Source organism: Lissotriton vulgaris, unplaced genomic scaffold (assembly GCF_964263255.1).
Source record: "Lissotriton vulgaris unplaced genomic scaffold, aLisVul1.2 SCAFFOLD_5127, whole genome shotgun sequence".
NCBI lineage: Eukaryota > Metazoa > Chordata > Amphibia > Caudata > Salamandridae > Lissotriton > Lissotriton vulgaris.
The window spans coordinates 82,965-107,014 of record NW_028254760.1 but is presented as its reverse complement, the minus strand read 5'-3'; the positions used below and the strand labels follow the sequence as shown (position 1 = coordinate 107,014).

The 24,050-nt window shown below is 45.8% G+C and overlaps 1 long non-coding RNA gene across 1 annotated transcript; it reads right to left on the bottom strand.

Annotated features, from left to right (window-relative positions):
- Positions 1–328: 328 nt before the first annotated feature.
- Positions 329–23,273, bottom strand: LOC147659420 (uncharacterized). Its single transcript, XR_015307266.1, has 3 exons — positions 23,149–23,273; positions 10,382–10,526; positions 329–468 (listed from the first exon to the last, which is right to left on the bottom strand). It is a non-coding gene; the product is annotated as an uncharacterized LOC147659420 (long non-coding RNA).
- Positions 23,274–24,050: the final 777 nt, after the last annotated feature.

The following is a 24,050-nucleotide window of genomic DNA, read 5'->3' as shown; positions in this document are numbered from 1 at the left end:
CTGATTTAATTATACACCGTATCCCACACGCAGTACTAGGAAAGATGAACACTTTTAAATTAAAAGTATTTATTACTGCAGGAACTATCTTTTTCCTAGCACATCTAAAATAACTACACAGAATATTATAAAACCAGCAACAAGACACGTTCTAACTAATGAGAATAACATGAACATTTCTAGCATTATTAAAATATCATTTAAAATATTATCTAGAACCAAACACCCTATTGTCTACTTCTATGCGCTACACTATGAAAGCATGAAAGGCAAAGCAACGCGTAATCTAGAGTTTCTTGGGGAGAAGGGACGCACTGCTTACCTTGTTGACAGCGAAGGCTGTTCGTATCAGAGGGGGCTGAAGACAGTGGTCCCCACGAAGGGCAAACATCCACTCCTGTATCAGTCAGTCGGTCTTCTTCCGGGGCTTGGCTCTATCAGCTTCAGTCTTCAGTCGAGATGTGTCATCTGCAAAATGTGAAGTGCACCGGCATCAGGTGAGACCGTCTCTGGCAGAAGCATGGGTGATAATCTGGCAAAGGACCTCTCCGGACAAGTGGCAGTCCTTAAATCTTATCAGAGATTGGAATTTCTGACGAAAGTTATGTGCATTAATAATTTGCATCAAAGTCTGCGTCCCAGACGTTTCCTTACCAACATATCTGGCAAAAGAACCTCAATTCAGACCTCATTATTTTTGTTCGACGTCTGCATGTGTTCTTAGGTAACCTTGACGCGGTGAAGGGTAGACATTTGACCCAGACGAATGTTCATTAGATAGTTTATTGTTATTAATTGAACAACTTGACGATGTCACAGTTCCAAGAAAGATAAGGTTTGGAGACATCTGCGTCTAAAGGCAGACATAACAATGATTCTGCACAAATCAGGGAATATGGCTGCCTTCTTTGTCTCAGTTAGGGAAGGTGGCAGGAGCGGCCGGTCCATTGGGGCTGAGGGGCCACGCCCCTCCACCTTTTGCCCCTCATGAACAGTGTCTGTCAGGCTGCACAAAGGTCAGTCTGACAGACACACTTCACTTTCAGTTTAGAGAGTCAGGAGCCAGATGTGCACATTTAGCGCAGGCTCCTGGCTGTCTTAGCAGAACTTTGCTGGGCTGAGAAAGTCGCAGCTCCTGTGGCCGTGACGGCCTCAGCTTGGCAGTGGGTGGCGTCACTGATTGCCTCGCAGCTGGGCGCTACAGTTATAAGCCCTGAAGCGCCCAGGGTTATGTGTCAATCAGTGACACCTCATCACAGAGTGGGGTGGGGTCAGCAGTCTCACTGACCCCATCCCACTCTGTGATGACAATGGGACTGCTGCCTTCCCTCGTCAGCCAATGTGGAAGGCAACAGTCCCAAGCCTTCTGGAACCTTCGAGGCAGAGCTGGCTGCTGCGGGTAGTGTCTGTTTTAGTTTGAAACAGTTTCGTGCGTGCATGTATGTATGAATGTTTGGTGTAGAGTGTTGTGAATTAATGTGTTTGTGTGCGTGCATGTATGTATGAGTGTTTGGTGAAGAGTGTTGTGAATGAAAGTGAGTGCGTGCATGTATGTATGAGTGTTTGGTGAAGAGTGTTGTGAATGAATGTTTATGTGTGTGTATGTATGTATGAATGTTTGGTGAAGAGTGTTGTGAATGAATGTGTTTGTGTGTGTGCATGTATGTATGAATGTTTGGTGAAGAGTGTTGTGAATGAATGTTTGTGTGTGTGTATGTATGTATGAATGTTTGGTGAAGAGTGTTGTGAATGAATGTGTTTGTGTGCGTGCATGTATGTATGAATGTTTGGTGAAGAGTGTTGTGAATGAATGTGTTTGTGTGTGTGCATGTATGTATGAATGTTTGGTGAAGAGTGTTGTGAATGAATGTCTGTGTGTGTGTATGTATGTATGAATGTTTGGTGAAGAGTGTTGTGAATGAATGTGTTTGTGTGTGTGCATGTATGTATGAATGTTTGGTGAAGAGTGTTGTGAATGAATGTTTGTGTGTGTGTATATATGTATGAATGTTTGGTGAAGAGTGTTGTGAATGAATGTGTTTGTGTGGGTGCATGTATGTATGAATGTTTGGTGAAGAGTGTTGTGAATGAATGTGTTTGTGTGTGTGCATGTATGTATGAATGTTTGGTGAAGAGTGTTGTGAATGAATGTTTGTGTGTGTGTATGTATGTATGAATGTTTGGTGAAGAGTGTTGTGAATGAATGTGTTTGTCCGTGTGCATGTATGTATGAATGTTTAGTGAAGTGTGTTTTGAATGAATGTGTTGGTGTGCGTGCATGTATGTATGAATGTTTGGTGAAGAGTGTTGTGAATGAATGTTTGTGTGTGTGTATGTATGTATGAATGTTTGGTGAAGAGTGTTGTGAATGAATGTGTTTGTGTGTGTGCATGTATGTATGAATGTTTGGTGAAGAGTGTTGTGAATGAATGTTTGTGTGCGTGTATATATGTATGAATGTTTGGTGAAGAGTGTTGTGAATGAATGTGTTTGTGTGGGTGCATGTATGTATGAATGTTTGGTGAAGAGTGTTGTGAATGAATGTGTTTGTGTGTGTGCATGTATGTATGAATGTTTGGTGAAGAGTGTTGTGAATGAATGTTTGTGTGTGTGTATGTATGTTTGAATGTTTGGTGAAGAGTGTTGTGAATGAATGTGTTTGTCCGTGTGCATGTATGTATGAATGTTTAGTGAAGTGTGTTTTGAATGAATGTGTTGGTGTGCGTGCATGTATGTATGAATGTTTGGTGAAGAGTGTTGTGAATAAATGTGTGTGTGTATGTATGTATGTATGAATGTTTGGTGAAGAGTGTTGTGAATGAATGTGTTTGTGTGCGTGCATGCATGTATGAATGTTTGGTGAAGAGTGTTGTGAATAAATGTGTGTGTGTATGTATGTATGTATGAATGTTTGGTGAAGAGTGTTGTGAATGAGTGTGTTTGTGTGCGTGCATGTATCTATGAATGTTTGGTGATGGGTGTTGTGAATGAATGTGTGTGTGGTTGCATGTATGTATGAATGTTTGGTGAAGAGTGTTGTGAATGAATGTGTTTGTATGTGTGCATTCATGTCTGTGAATTCATTGGTTTAAGTGTTATATGTAGGTGTGCATGTGCGTGAGAGTGTGTCCCGTCTGCCCCCCTCCCTCCAAAACATACCGGCCACAACTGGAAGATGGCCATCTCCATGAACTAAGATAAAGTCAGACCTTAGGGACTTTACATTAAACTGTTACACAGACCAACACCCTCCCACTACTGTCAGTAATTAGCCACAGAACAGTGGTGGCAACACCTTGAAATCCAACAAAAGTCCTTTTCAGTCTGAACCAGCAGCTCCAAACCTTCATTGCTTAAGTCTTATCCAAAATAGACTCCACTGTAGGTTGAGCAGGGGAAACAGCAAATACCACAGGCGCAGAACAGCGCGTTTACTTTGCAACGTGGGCAGAACAACGAATGTGTCTGAACCACGCATTCCATTTACAACGCCAGTCATTACAACGTCATGCATTAGGTAAACCACTGCTGGACTTTAAAGTCCAACGCATTCCCTACTGTTGCAGGGATTGGAGTTTGAATAGTAAGTTATATTACTCCAAAGTCCAGCACCCCCTAAGGAAAGTCACTGTAACACTTGTGTTGTGAATGGAATACGTGGGTCAGACATATTCGTAGTTCCCCCCACGTTATTAAGGAACACAAGGGAAAGCAATGCGTAGTAGTGTGATACAACCGTCAAGCAGACCGTAGTCTTGGGGCTCCGTGTAGTACTGTATTGTGCCCACATGCTGGATGTAGAAGGAAAGTGATTGCTAGATATCAGGTGCGCTTTAACGTGGACGGAGACATACACCATGGGATGTGGGGAACAACAAACACTCAGACGCATAGACAGGGCTTAAGGAAAAATAAAATTACTTGAAAATACTGCCCTCACTCACACACAATGTGTGTGACATGTTCATCATCGGGTCTGCTTACAATACGCCCCCACGTAGCCACGCAGGGGGCGGAGCATAACGAGGGGAAACAGAAAAACACTACTACTCAAAACAAAAACAAAAACAAACAACATATAAGTGACATCCATCACCCACACACTGAAGCGGTGCAGCCGTGGTGTTAGCGTCCCCCTTACAGATCAGGTTCCACACAAGCTACAAGCTTCCCACACCCACACACTGAAGCAGCAGTGCAAGCTTCTCTCACACACACACACTGTAGCAGTGCGGCCATGTCGTAGGCTTCCCCCCCCCTTACAGATCAAGTATCACACAAGCAGCAGTGCAAGCATCCCCCACACACACCCTGAAGGGGTGCAACTGTGGTGTAAGTTTCCCCCTTACAGATCAGGTATCACACTAGCAGCAGGGCAAGAGTCCCTCACCACACTAGCAGCAGTGCAAACTTCCCTCACCCACACACTGAAGTGTTGCAGATGTTGTGTAAGCTTCACCCACTTACAGATCAAGTACCTTACTAGCAGCAGTGCAAGCTTCCCTGAGACACACACTGAAGCAGAGCAGCCGTGGTGTAAGCTTCCCCCTTACAGATCAGGTACCACACAAGCAGCAGTGCAAGCTTCCCTCACACACACTGAAGCGGTGCAGCCATGGTGTAAGCTTCCCCCTTACAGATCAGGTACCACACAAGCAGCACCGCAAGCTTCCCTCACACACACTGAAGCGGCGCAGTGGTGCAGCCATGGTGTAAGCTTCCCCCTTACAGATCAGGTACCACACAAGCAGCAGTGCAAGCTTCCCTCACCCTCATACTGAAGCGGTGCAGCCATGGTATAAGCTTCACCCTAACAGATCAGGTACCACACTAGCAGCAGTGCAAGCTTCCCTCACACACACTGAAGCGGTGCAGCCATGGTGTAAGCTTCCCCCTTACAGATCAGGTACCACACAAGCAGCAGTGCAAGCTTCCCTCACCCTCATACTGAAGCGGTGCAGCCATGGTATAAGCTTCACCCTAACAGATCAGGTACCACACAAGCAGCAGTGCAAGCTTCCCTGAGACACACACTGAAGCGGTGCAGCCATGGTGTAAGCTTCCCCCTTACAGATCAGGTACCACACAAGCAGCAGTGCAAGCTTCCCTCACCCTCATACTGAAGCGGTGCAGCCATGGTATAAGCTTCACCCTAACAGATCAGGTACCACACTAGCAGCAGTGCAAGCTTCCCTCACACACACTGAAGCGGTGCAGCCATGGTGTAAGCTTCCCCCTTACAGATCAGGTACCACACAAGCAGCAGTGCAAGCTTCCCTCACACACACTGAAGCGGTGCAGCCATGGTGTAAGCTTCCCCCTTACAGATCAGGTACCACACAAGCAGCAGTGCAAGCTTCCCTCACCCTCATACTGAAGCGGTGCAGCCATGGTATAAGCTTCACCCTAACAGATCAGGTACCACACTAGCAGCAGTGCAAGCTTCCCTCACACACACTGAAGCGGTGCAGCCATGGTGTAAGCTTCCCCCTTACAGATCAGGTACCACACAAGCAGCAGTGCAAGCTTCCCTGAGACACACACTGAAGCAGAGCAGCCGTGGTGTAAGCTTCCCCCTTACAGATCAGGTACCACACAAGCAGCAGTGCAAGCTTCCCTCACCCTCATACTGAAGCGGTGCAGCCATGGTATAAGCTTCACCCTAACAGATCAGGTACCACACTAGCAGCAGTGCAAGCTTCCTTCACACACACTGAAGCAATGCACCCATGGTGTAAGCTTCCCCCTTACAGATCAGGTACCACACAAGCAGCAGTGCAAGCTTCCCTCACCCACACTGAAGCGGTGCAGCCATGGTGTAAGCTTCCCCCTTACAGATCAGGTACCACGATAGCCACAGTGCAAGCTTCCCTCACCCACACACTGAAGCAGAGTAGCCGTGGTATAAGCTTCACCCTAACAGATCAGGTACCACACTAGCAGCAGCGCAAGCTTCTCTCACACACACACACACACTGTAGCGGTGCGGCCATGTCGTAGGCTTCCCCCACTTACATATGAAGTACCTCACTAGCAGCACATGTTGAAAGGATGCAGCTGCTTCCCCCTTACAGATCAGGAACCACGCAATCAGCAGAGCAAGCTTCTCTCACACACACTGAAGCGGTGCAGCCGTGGTGTAAGCTCCCCCCTTATAGGTAAGGTACTACAAAAGCAGGAGTGCAAGCTTCCCACACACACCCACACACACACACACACGATTCACGTAAGAAGTGGCTAAAGGAACAGTAATTCTGTCTTCATCTGCGTGCAGAAATGTTCCCCATCCAACCACGTGATCAGGTACTGAGAGTGAGGAAGAGGGGTGCAGGGATTGAAAAAGAATATTCTATGACAACAGTAACATCTGCTTGTCTGAGGCCTCGAACTCCTCAGGTTAAGCATGGTTGGTGTGTAGTTCTGGTTAGTGTTTAGGTAATTTAGTCTGAATTTAGGGGCAGAGAGAAAGAAATGACCGCGTTGAACCACGAAGCGGGAAGACTGACTGCCCCATAGGTTAGCAGGGTGCGATGAGGACAAAGACCAGCAGGTCCAGAGCAGTTAGCAAGGGACCGACCGCCCCCTGGGGAGGAGCAGGCTGGGGTGGGGGCGGTTTGCCAGAGCAGGGTGGAGGGTGACAGAGCCGGGTGGAGGGTGACAGAGCCGGGTGGAGGGTGACAGAGCCACGTGGACGAGCTGATTTAGGGCTGGAGAAAGGTTCAGCACTGCCTCTGTACAAGGCTCACAGTTTTCAATTTTTACTGATTTTTACAGATACATACAGACAGAAAACAAGGTGTTTTCTGTCTGCATTTGTTTTAAGAAGCAGAAAAACACAGGAAATTGGGCTTCTTTTGAGTGGCTCTCCGTGCTGTCTTTATGAATCTAACAGCTGAGCAGATAGGCAGCATGGGTAGTTTAAAGAAATAGCATGATATTTTATTAAATACAGTAATATGTCAACAAATTCTAATATTTATCTGTGGGTGTATTGTTATGTTATATTTTAGTTCTTTATGTGCTAAAAAAAACACAACAGGTATCAAAGTATAAGTGCTCGTTTATCAGTTAAATAAATGTTGATATATACAATTTTACAACTGAATTGATTCACAAAACACAAAATAAATAGAGATACATACTGAAAAGATGGCTAAAAAACAAATACAGATAAATACAGACTGAAATGTTTGAAAAATAATTAGCATAAAACCGGGAGTCTTGCCTATATATAGTACTATAATAATTAGCCCTTAAGGGGATTGTCAGTGACTGTGGCCGTGGATAAAATGTGTGTCTTTTTACACTCATTATCTGAACAGCATTTTTACAATCAAATAGTGAGCATAGGGCGTGCCAGATACATAAAGTTTAGAAACGGAGAGGTAGAAATGCATCTCAATTCTCGATGCAGGGGGTGGGGTTCGTTTTATGGAGAGCTGTACTCTGGGGCCTCATTTATGAAAAGTGACGCATTTACCTAGATGCGTCACATTGTAAATATGACGCAACATGGCGCACTTTTTACCCTGCTGGTGCGGCACTAAAAGTGACGCACGGGCGGGCTAAAGTGGCACAAGGGCTCATGAATAAGCCCCCTGGGTACTTTCCATGCTGTACCCACCGGTGCCAGCCTGGCAGTCCCCAGGACAGGCAGGGAGAACAGTTCTGCCGCTCTGAATGTGCTCACTGTTCCTGTGACGTGGGAGTGTATTTACTTTGTCGAGAGAGGTGATAGAAGGTGCAGCAAACAGTTTAAGAAGGCAGCAGTGTGAAGAGACAGCCCTTCTCTCTCTGCACTGGGGAGGCGGGGGTTGCCTGGATTCTATTAGAGAGGGAGTTATATTATATTCAACTGAACCACTTAGCGCCTAGTCACCCTCACAGGCTCAAACACAAGGGCGGGGGGGGGGGGGTTTACAGCGCACATCATGCTCTCACGTATTTTGAAGGTGCGCTCATATGTGAATTGACCAAAAAGGAGGCTTGGTGAGATAAAGTGTTTGTCTGGGATCACACAATTTGCTCACGCGCTGAAGCTGGGATGGATACCAGATTTCTCCTCTTTCATGGTGCAATTCAGCCACAAGACGGGTCTCCCTTAATGGCCTCACTGGTCAATGCTTTGTCCTTAATTCTTGACTGATTAGACTCGCCAGGCGGCAGAATCCACATGTTATTGTCGGCACCTTCACAAAGCGCAAACCTTGTTACCTGATACCACCAGGAAAACACTAGTTCAGTCGCTTGTGCTGAGCAGACTGGATTACTGTAATGGTTTGCTGTTAGCCGCCAATAAGGGGGTCATTGCTAGACTACAAGTTGTGCAGAACACGGCTGCACGCCTCGTCCTCAATGCCCCGGCCCGTACTCCCTCAAAACCACTACTAAATAAGCTTCACTGGCTCACAGTGAAACAGAGGGTGATGTTTAAAACGTGCTGCATCATCCATAAGTGCCTCACTGGGAAAGGTCCTGATTACCTAACCAAAAATTCATTCCTTACATCCCCTCAAGATCTCTGAGATCTGGAGATCGAGAATTGTTATGTGTCCCTAGGTTCTGGAAGACAAGACAAGGGGGAAGGGCTTTGTCAGTAGCAGGCCCGAAGCTCTGGAATGAACTCCCTTACGATATCAGAGTTTGTAAGGAACATTTTCCCTTTAGGAAAAAACTAAAAACTTTCCTGTTTAATTACTAGTTCTGGTTGGGCAATTGATAATATTAGACAGGGCCTTTTTGTTCTCAGATGCTGCCAAAGGCGCGGAGATACTCCTCAGGGAGTCGATTCCCAGCGCGGTACAAGTCTGTAAATAAATAAAATAAATAAAGGGCGAGTGCTGCACCACAGACTGGAGTCAGAGTGAGGAGTCTGTGTTAGGGACCACCAGCGCGTGCACACAGAGTGAAGGGAGCACCCCCATGCCAGGCTGCACAGATATCGAGAGGTGCGGACCCCTTCCTGGCTCCAAGCCTGCCCGCCCGGGTTGACTGAGACGTGTGATCCTCGGCTACCTGTTGGCAACTGCGGACAGATTTAGGGCTGATGGCACCCATCCTTCACTACTGCCCTCCAAGGGTGCCCTTCATCTCCCCATGCCCCTCTCTCACATGTATTCAGTGTCTTTTAAGGCGCTAGGCTTACCACTGCAGGGTGTCAGAGAACTTTACATCACACACATGTTATACAGATACAAAGAATTATACAAGTGTGTAAATCAAGGTAAAGGAAATGTTACATAAGACAATGAGAACTACAGGGCATACGAGTCCCGTGTCATCCATACTGGTAGGCAGTATATTTTAAGACTGCTTGGTCTGGAGAAGCACAAAATAAAATGTTTGGCATTGACTATACAAAAAGTAATTTATTTCTACCCAAACAAACCCTTTTTAGCAATTTTAGAATTACAAAGTACTGGTGAAAACATAAGGTTCAAAAGCTATGTTTTGTAGTTAGCTTACAGTTTTGTGATGTCGGTTCATAGCTCACTGTGCTATATTAGAATGATTGTAACATATAAACTGTAATTAAACAGAGGACCTCTGTGACACAAACAGCAATCCCCTGAGCTACCTGCAGATTATGCAATTATGTGATCTGCTTGTTACACGTGCTCTGCAGCAGGCAGGTCAACCATCTGTTGCACTTTTTGATGAATCAAAACTCCCACAAGACAAACCTCATATCTCTCCAGCAGTTACATTAATCTCCAGAGATATCTTGATATTTTTATTATTGCCTGAAAATTGCTGCCTACACTTGGAACTTTGCAGGAGGTGGTTTTAACCCCATATGATGTTTCATAATGCAGCACTCTGAGCTCGGTGCCTGGTGCAGCAGCACTGGTTGCACCACCCTAGAGCAGGCACTTATGATCTTTGCCACCCACGGGTGTCACAGGTGAACTTAGTTCAATGCACCAGCGATGAAAGTGAAAGACAAGTTATTGTAGCCCTTCAAGACACAATTCGATGTGTAATTGACATAGATGTATGGCTTCTGGTTTACTAACAATCGCATAAAGGGACCAGGGGCATTGTGGAAACAGCAACAACCTGATTTAATTATACACCGTATCCCACACGCAGTACTAGGAAAGATGAACACTTTTAAATTAAAAGTATTTATTACTGCAGGAACTATCTTTTTCCTAGCACATCTAAAATAACTACACAGAATATTATAAAACCAGCAACAAGACACGTTCTAACTAATGAGAATAACATGAACATTTCTAGCATTATTAAAATATCATTTAAAATATTATCTAGAACCAAACACCCTATTGTCTACTTCTATGCGCTACACTATGAAAGCATGAAAGGCAAAGCAACGCGTAATCTAGAGTTTCTTGGGGAGAAGGGACGCACTGCTTACCTTGTTGACAGCGAAGGCTGTTCGTATCAGAGGGGGCTGAAGACAGTGGTCCCCACGAAGGGCAAACATCCACTCTGGATCAGTCAGTCGGTCTTCTTCCGGGGCTTGGCTCTATCAGCTTCAGTCTTCAGTCGAGATGTGTCATCTGCAAAATGTGAAGTGCACCGGCATCAGGTGAGACCGTCTCTGGCAGAAGCATGGGTGATAATCTGGCAAAGGACCTCTCCGGACAAGTGGCAGTCCTTAAATCTTATCAGAGATTGGAATTTCTGACGAAAGTTATGTGCATTAATAATTTGCATCAAAGTCTGCGTCCCAGACGTTTCCTTACCAACATATCTGGCAAAAGAACCTCAATTCAGACCTCATTATTTTTGTTCGACGTCTGCATGTGTTCTTAGGTAACCTTGACATGGTGCAGGGTAGACATTTGACCCAGACGAATGTTCATTAGATAGTTTATTGTTATTAATTGAACAACTTGACGATGTCACAGTTCCAAGAAAGATAAGGTTTGGAGACATCTGCGTCTAAAGGCAGACATAACAATGATTCTGCACAAATCAGGGAATATGGCTGCCTTCTTTGTCTCAGTTAGGGAAGGTGGCAGGAGCGGCCGGTCCATTGGGGCTGAGGGGCCACGCCCCTCCACCTTTTGCCCCTCATGAACAGTGTCTGTCAGGCTGCACAAAGGTCAGTCTGACAGACACACTTCACTTTCAGTTTAGAGAGTCAGGAGCCAGATGTGCACATTTAGCGCAGGCTCCTGGCTGTCTTAGCAGAACTTTGCTGGGCTGAGAAAGTCGCAGCTCCTGTGGCCGTGACGGCCTCAGCTTGGCAGTGGGTGGCGTCACTGATTGCCTCGCAGCTGGGCGCTACAGTTATAAGCCCTGAAGCGCCCAGGGTTATGTGTCAATCAGTGACACCTCATCACAGAGTGGGGTGGGGTCAGCAGTCTCACTGACCCCATCCCACTCTGTGATGGCAATGGGACTGCTGCCTTCCCTCGTCAGCCACTGTGGAAGGCAACAGTCCCAAGCCTTCTGGAACCTTCGAGGCAGAGCTGGCTGTGGGTAGTGTCTGTTTTAGTTTGAAACAGTTTCGTGCGTGCATGTATGTATGAATGTTTGGTGTAGAGTGTTGTGAATTAATGTGTTTGTGTGCGTGCATGTATGTATGAGTGTTTGGTGAAGAGTGTTGTGAATGAAAGTGAGTGCGTGCATGTATGTATGAGTGTTTGGTGAAGAGTGTTGTGAATGAATGTTTGTGTGTGTGTATGTATGAATGTTTGGTGAGGAGTGTTGTGAATGAATGTGTGTGTGTATGTATGAATGTTTGGTGGAGAGTGTTGTGAATGAATGTTTGTGTGTGTGTATGTATGTATGAATGTTTGGTGGAGAGTGTTGTGAATGAATGTGTTTGTGTGCGTGCATGTATGTATGAATGTTTGTGTGTGTGTATGAATGTATGAATGTTTGGTGAAGAGTGTTGTGAATGAATGTGTTTGTGTGCGTACATGTACGTATGAATGTTTGGTGAAGAGTGTTGTGAATGAATGTGTTTGTGTGCGTGCATGTATGTATGAATGTTTGGTGAAGATTGTTGTGAATGAATGTTTCTGTGTGTGTATGTATGTATAAATGTTTGGTGAAGAGTGTTGTGAATGAATGTTTGTGTGTGTGTATGTATGTATGAATGTTTGGTGAAGAGTGTTGTGAATGAATGTGTTTGTGTGCGTGCATGTATGTATGAATGTTTGGTGAAGAGTGTTGTGAATGAATGTTTGTGTGTGTATGTATGTATGAATGTTTGGTGAAGAGTGTTGTGAATGAATGTGTTTATGTGCGTGCATGTATGTATGAATGTTTAGTGAAGTGTGTTGTGAATGAATGTATTTGAGTGTGTGCATGTATGTATGAATGTTTGGTGAAGAGTATTGTGAATGAATGTTTGTGTGTCTGTATGTATGAATGTTTGGTGAAGAGTGTTGTGAATGAATGTGTTTGTGTGCATGCATGTATGTATGAATGTTTGGTGAAGAGTGTTGTGAATGAATTTGTTTGTGTGCGTGCATGTATCTATGAATGTTTGGTGAAGAGTGTTGTGAATGACTGTTTGTGTGTGTGTAGGTATGTATGAATGTTTGGTGAAGAGTGCTGTGAATGAATGTTTGTGTGTGTGTATGTATGTATGAATGTTTGGTGAAGAGTGTTGTGAATGAATGTGTTTGTGTGCATGCATGTATGTATGAATGTTTGGTGAAGAGTGTTGTGAATGAATGTGTTTGTGTGCGTGCATGTATGTATGAATGTTTAGCGAAGTGTGTTGTGAATTAATGTGTTTGTGTGCGTGCATGTATGTAGGAATGTTTGGTGAAGAGTGTTGTGAATGAATATGTTTGTGCGCGTGAATGTATGTATGAATGTTTGGTGAAGAGTGTTGTGAATGAATGTTTGTGTGTGTGTATGTATGTATGAATGTTTGGTGAAGAGTGTTGTGAATGAATGTGTTTGTGTGCGTGCATGTATGTATGAATGTTTGGTGAAGAGTGTTGTGAATGAATGTTTGTGTGTGTGTATGTATGTGTGAATGTTTGGTGAAGAGTGTTGTGACGAATGTGTTTGTGTGCGTGTATGTATGAATGTTTGGTGAAGAGTGTTGTGAATGAATGTTTGTGTGTGTGTATGTATGTATGAGTGTTTGGTGAAGAGTGTTGTGAATGAATGTGTTTGTGTGCGTGCATGTATGTATGAATGTTTAGTGAAGTGAGTTGTGAATGAATGTGTTTGTGTGTGTGCATGCGTGTCTGTGAATTCATTGATTTAAGTGTTATATGTAGGTGTGCATGTGCGTTAGAGTGTGTCCCGTCTGCCCCCCTCCCTCCAAAACATACCGGCCACAACTGGAAGATGGACATCTCCATGAACTAAGATAAAGTCAGACCTTAGGGACTTTACATCAAACTGTTACACAGACCAACACTCTCTCACTGCTGTCATTAATTAGCCACAGAACAGTGGTGGCAACACCTAGAAATCCAACAAAAGTCCTTTTCAGTCTGAACCAGCAGCTCCAAACCTTCAAAGCTTAAGTCTTATCCAAAATAGACTCCACTGTAGGTCGAGCAGGGGAAACAGCAAATGCCACAGGCGCAGAACAACACGTTGACTTTGCAACGTGGGCAGAACAACGAATGTGTCTGAACCACGCATTCCATTTACAACGCCAGTCATTACAACGTCATGCATTAGGTAAACCACTGCTGGACTTTAAAGTCCGGCGCTTTCCCTACTGTTGCAGGGATTGGAGTTCGAATAGTAAGTTATACTACTCCAAAGTCCAGCACCCCCTAAGGTAAGTCACTGTAACACTTGTGTTGTGAATGGAATGCGTGATTCAGACATATTTGTTGTTCCGCCCGCGTTATTAAGGAACACAAGGGAAAGGAATGCGTAGTAGTGTGATACAACCATCAAGCAGACCCTAGTCTTGGGGCTCCGTGTAGTACTGTATTGTGCCCACATGCTGTATTTAGAAGGAAAGTGATAGCTAGATATCAGGTGTGCTTTAATGTGGACGGAGACATACACCATGGGAGGTGGGGAACAACAAGCACTCAGACGCATAGACAGGGCTTAAGGAAAAATAAAATTACTTGAAAATACTGCCCTCACTCACACACAATGTGTGTGACATGCTTCATCATCGGGTCTGCTTACAAAACGCCCCGCGTAGCCACGCAGGGGGCGGAGCATAACGAGGGGAAACAGAAAAACACTACTACTCAAAACAAAAACAAAAACAAAACAACATATAAGTGACATACAGTGATCACAAATAAGTGTTGTCCTTCGCGGCGTCTCTGGCTTGCAGGCACGACTGGTGCTGGAGCAGTCCTTCAGAACAGTTGTGTTCTTTGGAGCTCCACCCGCCGACGCCATTTCGAGCCTTAAGAAACAATAGACTCGTAAAAACAATCCACGAGTGTGGAAATATCCTCCACGTGGTGTCCTCTATCTATTGCCAGATTAAGGTAAGAGGGATATAAGGACTGGGACAGTTAGACTGTCCTGACGAAGACCGGCGTGACCCATAAATTTTAGGGCAATGAATAATGGTCGAAACATGTTGACCACCGCAGTATAAGGATTTGTGTTTTTTGGATTTTGACTGTCTGCCGAAACACTTACACATCTTTCACACTAATTATAACCCTGACCTTGGGACCCTTGAATAAAGTACTTATGGGTACCCATGAGCCAGTTTTGATGAGCGCCATCTAACTGCACTTTAAGTCTATCATCCACCCAGTCCGGACGGACAACACTTATTTGTGATCACTGTATGTCACTTATATGTTGTTTGTTTTTGTTTTTGTTTTGAGTAGTAGTGTTTTTCTGTTTCCCCCTCCCTATGCTCCGCCCTCCTGCGTGGCTAGGCGGGGGCGTATTGTAAGCAGACCCGATGATGAATCATGTCACACACATTGTGTGTGAGTGAGGGCAGTATTTTCAAGTAATTTTATTTTTTCCTTAATCCCTGTCTATGCGTCTGAGTATTTGTTGTTCCCCACCTCCCATGGTGAATGTATACTTTACTAGGGGGTTTGGGGTGGTGGAACTTAGTTATTGACCCTCTCCCCTCCGCTGTGATAGTTAATGTGGACGGAGACATGACCTGCATCATAGCCCGTCCCAATCATAGGGACACCCCCCTTACCCAACATTTCCACAGGGATGTACCCATCAACTTCTAACCCTCCATCACATCCTCCCGCCACTACCCTTCTCATCCCTAAGATCTACCCCCTCTTCTCTCTCCCTCTACACTCACTCTGGGACCCCTCCTCTGTCTGATAACCTCTCTTCTCCCATGCATCAGTCTCCTCCCTCCCATGGTCCAACCCTACTCACCCCTTCCCTCTCCATGCTGCGCCACTTGAGCATCTCTACAAAACTGACCACATTGTCCATGTGACACACTCAACACAATGCACTCTCAAGGGTCTGCATTGCAAACCTAGACCCAAGGTCACAAAGAATTCCCTACCTTGACCTGTCAGAGACAACTCACCCAGCATCCATCTCCACCTCGCACACGCAGATGCACAGGACACTAAAATCAGTACACTGGTCAGTTGTAGCATCCTTTAGTGGGCGATGACCACCCATCCTTTATTGGGCGATGGCCACCCACTCAAGCAAGAGACTGCAGGAGTTGCCGACTTTCAAAGAACTTAAAGCTCTGAAATGCCAGCATCAAATATATTTCAGTAGGTGATGCCACTTGGATTGAATATGTTTGTCAAGAGTGGCCTCTATCTACGAGAAAATACATATTTCAGATGGGTATTTTGCAAGCACTAAACCAATATATTGATGAAGTTCGTATATGTGTAGACTTCGGTGTCTTCTTGAAGGAAGTCTCACATACTATGGCTTCTAGTGTCCACTCCTCCATTTCGCCACATCTGTCTATTCTTACCTCTAAAAGCTCTGCAGCACCTTTCACTCTCAGTGCCTCCAGTGTCAGTCCCACTCACTCATGCAGCTTTCAGGCACACTCACAAACACAAAGACCACATTTACTCTCTCGAAAACCACGAGCTTGGGCACAGCGGGATATTTTGAGCTTAAAGCACACGCTTCCCCCTTATAGATCAGGTACCACACTAGCACCGGTGCACGCTTCCCTCACACACACACACACTGAAGCGGTGCAGCCCTGGTCTAAGAGCCCCTTTACAGATCAGATACCTCACTAGCAGCAGTGCAAGCTTCCCTCATCCACACACTGAAGCGGTGCAGCCGTGGTGTAAGCGTCCCCCTTACAGATCAGGTAGCACACAAGCAGCAGTGCAAGCTTCCCTCACACACACACACACACACACACTGTAGCAGTGCGGCCATGTCGTAGGCTTCCCCCACTTACAGATCAAGTACCTCACTAGCAGCACATGTTGAAGGGATGCAGCTGCTTCCCCCTTACAGATCAGGAACCACACAAGCAGCAGTGCAAGCTTCCCTCATACACACACTTAAGCGGTGCAGCCATATCGTAGGCTTACCCCACTTACAGATCAAGTACCACACTAGCTGCACATGTTGAAGGGGTGCAGCTGCTTCCCCCTTACACATCAAGTATCACACAAGCAGCAGTGCAAGCATCCCACACACACACCCTGAAGGGGTGCAACTGTGGTATAAGTGCCCCCTGCATACACATAAGGTACAACACAGGCAGCAGTGTAAGCTTCCGTCACACACACACACACATTGAAGCAGTGCAGCCGTGGTGTGAGCTTCCCCCTCACATATCAGGTACCACACTAGCCACAGTGCAAGCTTCTCACACACACACACTGAAGCAGAGCAGCCGTGGTATAAGCTTCACCCTAACAGATCAGGTACCACACAAGCAGCAGCGCAAGCTTCCCTCACACACACTGAAGCGGTGCAGCCATGGTGTAAGCTTCCCCCTTACAGATCAGGTACCACAGAAGCAGCAGTGCAAGCTTCCCTCACACACAGTGAAGCGGTGCAGCCATGGTGTAAGCTTCCCCCTTACAGATCAGGTATCACACAAGCAGCAGCGCAAGCTTCCCTCACACACACTGAAGCGGTGCAGCCATGGTGTAAGCTTCCCCCTTACAGATCAGGTATCACACAAGCAGCAGCGCAAGCTTCCCTCACACACACTGAAGCGGTGCAGCCATGGTGTAATCTTCCCCCTTACAGATCAGGGACCACACAAGCAGCAGCGCAAGCTTCCCTCACACACACTGAAGCGGTGCAGCCATGGTGTAAGCTTCCCCCTTACAGATCAGGTACCACACAAGCAGCAGTGCAAGCTTCCCTCACACACACTGAAGCGGTGCAGCCATGGTGTAAGCTTCCCCCTTACAGATCAGGTACCACACAAGCAGCAGTGCAAGCTTCCCTGAGACACACACTGAAGCAGAGCAGCCGTGGTGTAAGCTTCCTCCTTACAGATCAGGTACCACACTAGCAGCAGTGCAAGCTTCTCTCACACACACTGAAGTGGTGCAGCCGTGGTGTAAGCTCCCCCCTTATAGGTAAGGTACTGTAAAAGCACCAGTGCAAGCTATACACACACACACACACAGAGACACCCACCCACACACACTCTTCTTGGAAGCAGTGGCTAAAGGAACAGTAATTCTGTCTTCATCTGCATGCAGAAATGCTCCCCATCCAACCACGTGATCAGGTACTGAGAGTGAGGAAGAGGGGTACAGGGATTGTAGAAGGTGAAAAAAAGAACATTTTATGACAACAGTAACATCTGTTTGTCTGAGGCCTCTAACTCCTCAGGTTAAGCATGGTTGGTGTGTAGTTCTAGTTAGTGTTTAGGTAATTTAGTCTGAATTTAGGGGCAGAGAGAAAGAAATGACCGCGTTGAACCACGAAGCGGGAAGACTGACTGCCCCATAGGTTAGCAGGGTGCGATGAGGACAAAGACCAGCAGGTCCAGAGAAGTTAGCAAGGGACCGACCGCCCCCTGGGGAGGAGCAGGCTGGGGTGGGGGCGGTTTGCCAGAGCAGGGTGGAGGGTGACAGAGCCGGGTGGAGGGTGACAGAGCCGGGTGGAGGGTGACAGAGCCACGTGGACGAGCTGATTTAGGGCTGGAGAAAGGTTCAGCACTGCCTCTGTAGAAGGCTCACAGTTTTCAATTTTTACAGATACAAACAGAAAACAAGGTGTTTTCTGTCTGCATTTTTTTTAAGAAGCAGAAAAACACAGGAAATTGGGCTTCTTTTGAGTGGCTCTCCGTGCTGTCTTTATGAATCTAACAGCTGAGCAGATAGGCAGCATGGGTAGTTAAAAAAAATAGCATGATATTTTATTAAATACAGTAATATGTCAACAAATTCTAATATTTATCTGTGGGTGTATTGTTATGTTATATTTGAGTTCTTTATTTGCTAAAAAAACACAACAGGTATCAAAGTGTGAGTGCTCGTTTATCAGTTAACAAAATGTTGAAATATACAATTATACAACTGAATTGATTCACAAAACACAAAATAAATAGAGATACATACTGATAAGATGGCTAAAAAACAAATACAGATAAATATAGACTGAAATGTTTGAAAAATAAATAGCATAAAACCGGGAGTCTTGCCTACATATAGTACTATAATAATTAGCCCTTAAGGGGATTGTCAGTGACTGTGGCCGTGGATAAAATGTGTGTCTTTTTACACTCATTATCAGAACAGCATTTTTACAGTCAAATAGTGAGCATAGGGCGAGCCAGATGCATCCACTGGAGAAACGGAGAGGTAGAAATGCACCTCGCTTCTCGATGCAGGGGGTGGGGTCGTTTTATGGAGAGCTGCACTCTGGGGCCCTCATTTATGAAAAGTGACTCGTCTACCTAGATGCGTCACTTTGTAAATATGACGCAACATGGCGCACTTTTTACCCTGCTGGTGCGTCACAAAAAGTGACGCACAGGCGGGCAAAAGTGGCGCAAGGGCTCATAAATAAGTACCCTGGGTAACTTCCATGCTGTGCCCCACCGGTGCCAGTCTGGCAGTGCCCAGGACAGGCAGGGAGAACAGTTCTGCCGCTCTGAATGTGCTCACTGTTCCTGTGACGTGGGAGTGTATTTACTTTGTCGAGGGAGGTGATAGGAGTTGCAGCAAACAGTTTAAGAAGGCAGCAGTGTGAAGAGACAGCCCTTCTCTCTCTGCACTGGGGAGGCGGGGGTTGCCTGGATTCTATTATAGAGGGAGTATATTATATTCAACTGAACCACTTAGCGCCTAGTTACTCTCACGGGTGATTAGCAGCGCTTTAGAAATTCTATTAATTGAGGCTATTAACTCAAACACAAGGGGGGGGGGGGTTTGTACAGCGCCCATCATGCTCTCACGTATTTTGAAGATGCGCTCATATGTGAATTGAACAAAAAAGGAGGCTTGGTGAAATAAAGTGTTTGTCTAGGATCACACAATTTGCTCACGCGCTGAAGCTGGGATGGATACCAGATTTCTCCTCTTTCATGGTGCAATTCAGCCACAAGACGGGTCTCACTTTCTGGCCTCACTGGTCAATGCTTTGTCCTTAATTCTTGACGGATTAGACTCGCCAGGAGGCAGAATCCACATGTTATTGTCGGCACCTTCACAAAGCACAAACCTTGTAAAAGGGCGAGTGCTGCACAACAGACAGGCGCTGTTACACGTTTGATATTTTTGGCCCGTGGAGGTGTTGTGGAATTCTCGTGATACTAAGCCGAAGCCAGGAGTCCAGCCCGGGTCCCCGAGATACAGCAGTAGCCTCCTGGCCACCTCGCCTCCTGCAAACCCTCGGCTCGTTGTAGGCTCGAGGTTTCAGAGGCCCTCGGGCTCAGCCAGGGCCAAACATCTGGCTCGAGCCTGGCTCAAGGTTACAGGGCTCACCCACCTCTGCCCAGATGCGTTTGCTACTTGTGACGTTTACCCAGCCCAGCATCGCTGCCTCTAAACTGAGCCGGTTCAAGGCCGTTTGGGTCTTCGTCCTTGCCCATAGTAGATGGTTCTAGGGCAGGGGTCTCCAACGAGTAGCTAGGGAGCTACTGGTAGCTCGCCAGTGCCTTCAAAGTAGCTCTCAGAGGTGAAGTCAAGCCCAGGATGAAATTCAGAGAATAGGCGCCTATTAAAGAAGGCAGCACTGCTAATCTCAAGACCCTTAGAGTGACAGCCAGCCAAACCTATGTCAGTAACTCATACTAAACACACACAGTATCGGCCAATAGGGCCACTTGACAGTGGGTATCCAATCTCAATATAACTAAGCCACAAGGAGATTGACCATCTTGTATCCCTGCTTTATCAGTCACAACATGTGTGTGAACAGTGGACCATAAAATAGGTATGGCAGCAGTAGCCTGAGCAGTAATCAGTGCTGACCCACCAAAGTGTGGGACTGCAGGAGCCAGAGTGAAAACGTGTCAGTTGGGTGCATGATCAGCTCAAGACCTGAGGAGAACAGGGCATGACCCAGACCAGAGAAAATTAAGAGACTCAACAGCATTTATGTGCATCCATAAGAAACACTATTGGTTCCTGAAAGCTACGCCAGGTGTCCAGGACCGCCAAATGTGTTTGCTAGACCCCATCATAAGGGTGTTATCTCTAACATGACTGGCGTACATTTACCTATTCCTGGCATAGCAATGGTCATGTCTGATATATGTTTCTGCCCTGAGCCTTATGGGTTCCAGCCTTGGCACAACTTGGGGTCCTAGTATAATAGTGTGGCATTATTGTTATAAAACAAGCATCCGTGGTGCTGTGGTGGGCATCCAGGGCATAAGACTGTAATACCTGGGTATTCAAAGAAGTCTGTCCTTATGAGGCATTGGTACATGGGAGTACTTGGTGAAAATGATAAGTGGATGTTTTGGAACTGTGCATTTCCTAACATCTGAAAACTGATATTTAATTTAAAGGCAGTTTTTGTTTTCAAAAACCGGTTTTCTTCTGGGAAACTGAGTTTGTTTGCCCACAGTGTAAAGTGGTATTTGATACAAAAAAAAATCAATTTCAGAAACTGATGAATGATAATTCAAGCTGAGCTGGAGAGACCTACTGCTGTACTTATATACTTTATGCGGTAGGGCATGTCAAGATTTGAATGTTACTTCATAAGTCAGATGGAGGCATTTTATATTGATAAACATTTTCCTGGGATTTCTGCTAGTAACCGCACCAGGGTGGCGTATTACGTATTTGCATTGTTTGCGCCCGCCGCACCTTTGAAAAGGTGCACCTGGCGCAAACAATGCCAATGCCCCCGTTATGGTGAATGCGCTGCCCTGGGGACAGTGCATTCATGTGAAAACGCAGAGCATCTGCCTGCACTTTCAAAGGGGAAGAGAGATCCCCTTGTAGGCGGGTGCAGTCAGTGTCTGTTCGACTGCACCCCCCTGCAAGGGGATGTCTGGGGGGGTCCATGGGAGCCCCGTGACTCCCTGCCGAGGGCTTCTCTCAGGGGGCGCCTTGACAGTACTCCCACTTTTAAATGGCGCACTCTCAGTGCACCTTCTGAAGGCTTCGTTGTCTCTGCACCCGTGTCTGTAATATGGCGCTGGCGCAGAGTCAAAGGAATTCCCTCATTTGCATAGGACATGCCCATATGCAAATGAGGGAACACGCTCTGTTGATAGCACTGGCTCTTTAAGTGCAACAGCGATATCGGTATTATAAAAGGGGGCGCACAAGCGTCTGCTCCCCCTTCTATAAAACCAAAGTTCCCCGGGGCACATTATGTAATACAGCACCTGGAATACTTGGGTGGTAATTACTGATAATCCTGTTTGGGTGATCATAGTGTAGTCACTAATTTACAGTTATAAAATGTACGACTTTCCTTGAGCAGAAGTAGCTCTCACTACAGAAAAGGTTGGAGAATCTAGGGACAATCCCGCGCCCCCTGCTGGTGGTGCAGGAGGTCGCTGCCTAGTATTGCTTTGCAGCAGCACCCCCCCCCTCCCGCCCCTCCCCTCTTCCACATGTGTTCCGTTTCTTTTAAAGTGCTGGGCTTACCACTGTAGGGTGTCAGAGCACTTTACATCACACACATTTTATACAGATACAAAGAATTATACAAGTGTGTAAATCAAGGTAAAGGAAATGTTACATAAGACAATGAGAACTACAGGACATACGAGTCCCAAGTCAGCCATGCTCGTAGGCAATATATTTTAAGAGTGCTTGGTCTGGTGAAGCACAAAATAAAGCGTATTTCTACCCCCGAGAAACCCTTTTTAGCTACTTTAGAATTATGAAATACTGGTGAAAACATAAGGTTCAAAACCTATGTCTTGTAGTTAGCTTACAGTTTTGTGATGTTGGTTCATAGCTCACTGTGCTATATTAGAATGATTGTAATGTCTAAACTGTAAGTAAACACAGGACCTCTGTGACACAACAGTAACCCCCTGAGCTACCTAGAGATAACGCATGTATGTGATCTACATGTTACATGTGCTCTGCAGCAGGCAGGTTAACCATCTGTTGCACTTTCTGATGAATCAAAACTCCCACAAGACAAACCTCATATCCCTCCAGCAGTTACATTAATCTCCAGAGTTATCTTGATATTTTTATTATTGCCTGAAAATTGCTGCCCACACTTGGAACTTTGCAGGAGGTGGTTTTAACCCCATATGATGTTTCATAATGCAGCACTCTGAGCTCGGTGCCTGGTGCAGCAGCACCGTTTGCACCACCCTAGAGCAGGCACTTATGATCTTTGCCCCCCACAGGTGTCACAGGTGAACTTAGTTCAATGCACCAGCGATGAAAGTGAAAGACAAGTTATTGTAGCCCTTCAAGACATAATTCGATGTGTAATTGACATAGATGTATGGCTTCTGGGTTACTAACAAACCCAGAAAGGGACCAGGGGCATTGTGGAAACAGCAACAACCTGATTTAATTATACCCCGTATCCCACACGCAGTACTAGGAAAGATGAATGCTTTTAAATTAAAAGTATTTATTACTGCAGGAAGTATCTGTTTCCTAGCACATCTAAAACAACTACACAGAATATTATAAAACCAGCAACGAGACACGCTCTAACTAATGAGAATAACATGACATTTGTAGCATTATTAAAATATCATTTAAAATATTATCTATAACCTAACACCCTAATGCCTACTTCTATGCGCTACAGTATGAAAGCATTAAAGTCAGAGCAACGTGTAATCTAGAGTTGCTTAGGGAGAAGGGACGCACTGCTTACCTTGTTGACAGCGAAGGCTGTTCGTATCAGAGGGGGCTGAAGACAGTGGTCCCCACGAAGGGCAAACATCCACTCTGGATCAGTCAGGCGGTCTTCCTCCGGGGCTTGGCTCTATCAGCTTCAGTCTTCAGTCGAGATGTGTCATCTGCAAAATGTGAAGTGCACCGGCATCAGGTGAGACCATCTCTGGCAGAATCATGGGTGATAATCTGGCAAAGGACCTCTCCGGACAAGTGGCAGTCCTTAAATCTTATCAGAGATTGGAATTTCTGACGTAAGTTATGTGCATTAATAATTTGCAGCAAAGTCTGCGTCCCAGACGTTTCCTTACCAACATATCTGGCAAAAGAACCTCAATTCAGACCTCATTATTTTTGTTTGATGTCTGCATGTGTTCTTAGGTAACCTTGACATGGTGCAGGGTAGACATTTGACCCAGACGAATGTTCATTAGATACTTTATTAATGTTATTAATTGAAGAACTTGACAATGTCACAGTTCCAAGAAAGATAAGGTTTGGAGACATCTGCGTCTAAAGGCAGGCATAACAATGATTCTGCACAAATCAGGGAATATGGCTGCTTTCATTGTCTCAGTTAGGAAAGATGGCAGAGCGGCCGGTCCATTGGGGCTGAGGGGCCACGCCCCTCCACCTTTTGCCCCTCATGAACAGTGTCTGTCAGGCTGCACAAAGGTCAGTCTGACAGACACTGTTCACTTTCAGTTCAAGCAACCAGATGTGCACATTTAGCGCAGGCTCCTGGCTGTCTCAATGGAACTTTGCCGGGCTGAGAAAGTCGCAGCTCCTGTGGGCGTGACGGCCTCAGCTTAGCAGTGGGTGGCGTCACTGATTGCCTCGCAGCTGGGCGCTACAGTTATAAGCCCTGAAGCGCCCAGGGTT